This window comes from Rhinoderma darwinii, chromosome 2 (genome assembly GCF_050947455.1).
Source record: "Rhinoderma darwinii isolate aRhiDar2 chromosome 2, aRhiDar2.hap1, whole genome shotgun sequence".
Taxonomy (NCBI): domain Eukaryota; kingdom Metazoa; phylum Chordata; class Amphibia; order Anura; family Rhinodermatidae; genus Rhinoderma; species Rhinoderma darwinii.
Genome location: NC_134688.1, coordinates 221,161,349 through 221,165,183, shown reverse-complemented (window position 1 = coordinate 221,165,183; position 3,835 = coordinate 221,161,349). Strand labels below are relative to the sequence as shown.

At 39.3% G+C, this 3,835-nt stretch overlaps 1 long non-coding RNA gene across 1 annotated transcript; it reads left to right on the top strand.

The window, feature by feature from the left end:
• Nucleotides 1-1,614: 1,614 nt before the first annotated feature.
• LOC142740975 (uncharacterized) lies at nucleotides 1,615-3,322 on the top strand. Its single transcript, XR_012880945.1, has 3 exons — nucleotides 1,615-1,643; nucleotides 3,157-3,189; nucleotides 3,292-3,322. It is a non-coding gene; the product is annotated as an uncharacterized LOC142740975 (long non-coding RNA).
• Nucleotides 3,323-3,835: the final 513 nt, after the last annotated feature.

Sequence of the window (3,835 nt, the reverse complement as noted above, 5' to 3'; positions counted from 1 at the left end):
AAACAACAGTGGCCCACACTGCACACCACTTCTATTATTGCAATATTGCTTTTTATAACATAGAAGAATGTGTCATACAAAAGACACCTGTGATAAATGATTGGCAATATGTAAAGTGACGAATACATCAGGTGTTTTATTTCATAAATTGCATTATTTACTTTTAGCCAGAAGGACAGAATTAAAGAATGAGCATCAAACAAAGTAAGTTGTTTTTTTTCTACATTAGCTAATTCTTCACAAATCAATGTGGATTAAAGATGCCTTAATTTTTCATTGTAAATGATCTATAGAAATAATTCTAAGTACAGAAAACTTCAAACTTGAGATGGCCCTAAAATATTCATAACCAAATCCATTCTTTGTTTCTTCACTCCTTCAGTACTCTCTTATTGAAAACTTTGTCTGCTTACTAAAGGATATCAATAAAACATTCTTTAGCATAGTCAAAAGTCACATAAAAAAAAAATCACATTCTATTGTTTCAGTATGCAAAACAGGCTTCTATGCTATTGGTCAAAGATCGGATCTTTTAGTTAAAGGGGTATTCTCATCCCCGAAATCTATGGCATATCCACAGGCTATGCTATTAATGTCCGATAGATGTAGATCCCACCTCTGTGACCAGCACCTATTTTTATAATGGCGTCTCTGACCCTGATCTACCTTCTGCTGTTGTCGCTGGGCAACGGCCAAGGGCATTTTACTAAGCTGTTTCAATCATTCCGGAAATAGAGTAGCACAGCGAGCTACCATGTTGTCAGAACTCGTGAGCTACGAAAACTGCATGGCTCGCTTTGTTATGCGGTTTCCGTGACTCGCGATTAGTTCTATGGTAGTTATGGAAACAGCGTTGCAACATGCACTCAGATGTTTCTGGAAAGCTTGGCCACCATTTAATTCAGTGGCCGGAACATAGCGACAGCGGCAGAAGGTAGGATAAGTGTCATGGGTCCCGGTTCTAGAGATAGGTACAGGTTCCAGTGGTGGATTCTGTGGATACGCCATAAATGTCCTAGATGGGAATACCCCTTTTAAGCTTTAGGAGGTTGTCTACCTAGGTTAACAGCTTTTTCCTTAGCTAGCACACACAATAGTGAGCTGATATGGAGAGCCTAATTCCTGGTACACCAGACAACCAACTGTTTTCACTGGTAATTTGCTGGCAAATACACATTTCCTCTGCAGTCAATGAGCCATTGAAGTTACTTCAATGGGTGAGTATGTAATACATGTAGGGCCCTTTTCTTAACTGTGATAGCTATTTTTTACAACGGATCTCTGCTCAAACTAATAGAGGGGTATCCCAATCAGGGAACCCCATCCTCTATGACATCCATATGGCCTTATGTATTAATACAAAATCTTTTAAAAAATGTTTGTATGAACTATCAATTTTGTAACAATGAACAATTTTTTTTTATTTAATGCGGGTTATTTTGCTCTGTTCCATCTCATGTTCAGATCTGAAAGATCGCTTTGTGTGAGTAGGATTAGCAGAACTGTTCAAAATTATTTAACAGGGTTTTATACACCCATCTTGTCACAAATTCATTATTTAGTTCTATGTATGGTATGCAGCTCATCTGATGTTCAATATAATTCTCAATGCAGGAACAATCTGGAGCCAACAAACGTGAACAGTGAGTAGACTTTTTCAACAGCAGTAAATGGTGCAATAAAGTAGATGTAGACCCATTAGGGGAGAAGTTTAGAGTAGAGCATGTTCGGTCCGTAAAGGACGGAACGTATTTCGGCCGCAAGTCCCGGACCGAACACAGTGCAGGGAGCCGGGCTCCTAGTATCATAATTATGGATGACGCAAGGAGTCCCTACCTCTCCGTGGAACTACTGTCCCGCACTGAAAACATGATTACAGTACGGGACACTTGTCCCGCAGCGAGGCAGGGACTCCTAGCGTCGTACATAACTATGATGCTTGGAGCCCGGCTCCCTGCAGTGTGTTCGGTCCGGAATTTGCGGCCGAAATACGTTCCGTCCTTTACGGACCGAACATGCTCGTGTGAATCCAGCCTTAGGGTTATATAATACCAGGAAAAAAGGATTACACAAGGAGACAGCTGCTTCAAAATTTTAACTATTGGGCTTATTAAAATAAGTTTCTTGGCTTATTAATAACTTTGTCATGGGAAGAAACAATTGCAATTTTCAATTTTTGTGTCTGTATGTAATATTTGAATAATTAGCACATTCGCGACATGAGAGGCAACATACAGGTGTTATTCATCCCCCTCCTGACAAAAGGAGAATATTTCTCCTCCTGTTCTGATGGCACAGGAAGAGGAAATTCCATGGAATGATAGAAGGAGAGACAGTGCAGTTAGTAAGTTTGGGGTCTGTGTCTGGCACTTTAGTGACGTTCTGAATGAAAATTGGGGTGCACTGTGTCTAGCACCGGAGAGGTATTGCACTGTAGATGTTACTGTAGGGATGGAAATACTGTATTTGGCACTATATGGAGGCCACACTGTGGCCGGCACTATAATACACACCTCTGCTGTTCCAGAATCTCGGTTTAAGGAAGCCGTTCATTCACTCAGTGATTGACATGGAGCTTCTGCTCTCTTTTGAGTGAGGGGAGGCGCAAACGGCCCGAATGACCTGGGCACCTAGAGTTTGCACACCTGATTCTACACTTGATGCCAGAACCTATGGAAAGACATTGTAATTTAGACAACTGTCTGGCTGTGTAATTGGGCACCTTACAACAATGGTATTTGGGCACGGTATGATTGTATTATTTGGGCCATATTTGGTACATCATAAAGGGGGGCATCAATAGAAGGTATTCCCCTGGGCATCAACCAATCTGAGGCTGGTACTGCATGGGAAGTGCAGTCTGGCATTTAACTTGCCAAAGTTTTTAGGGGGCACATATACAAGATAGATCATCTAGACAGCTTTAATTTTGCTTACTTGATAAAGTAATGATTTGCTTACGTGGTAAAATAAAATGAAAACAAATTGTTTGGGTTACGCAATTATTCTCTACTTATCCAGCTGGCTAACTTACCCTAAAAAAAAGATAAACATATCCCTAAAAATGCATCCGCTTGCTTTCCTTTTCTTACATTATATATTTTTATGAACTATCATATGTGAACAGAGCCTAACAACTTTGCACCTTTTGTTTAGATAACATGGATCCCAACTATGCAAATGAAATATGTAAGCTGTCAATTTTTTATATGTACTGTATATGTGTTTGTCTCTAGAAATATATTCTGTAGTAACCTCATTACATTAACAATACATTCATTATTTTTACAGTGATTGAAACAGATACTGATGCAACTTATATGTAAGTTAAAGAAATTGTATGCACTAAATGTTATAATAATAATTCATGTTTGGCTAAGTTCACACTACCGTTAGTATACGCCTACCTCTCTTCCATCAGAGGAAGAGAGGATCAAAAGATTAAACGGAAAGCAATGGTTCCGTTAGAATTACCATTGATTTCTATGGTAATCCTTTAGTTTCAGTTGCTTTCAATTTGTCTCCATTCGCTAGGTTTCAGTTTTCTTTTACAGAAGCAAAAGTTCAGTAGGCAGAACTTTTGTTTCCGTGAAAAAAAAAATGAAAACCTAGTGAACGGAGACAAACGGAAAGCAAATTATACAAAAAAAATTACCATTGAAATCAATGGTAGTTCTAATGGAACAGTTGCTTTGCGTTTAATCTTTCAATCCTCTCCGCTGACGGGAGAGGTAAATGCATACTGACGGTAGTGTGAAAGAAGCCTTTACAGCTTTCTATGCAAACAGTAGGCCAATAAATCTTCTGCACATGTCACTGTAAGGCCAGGTTCCCA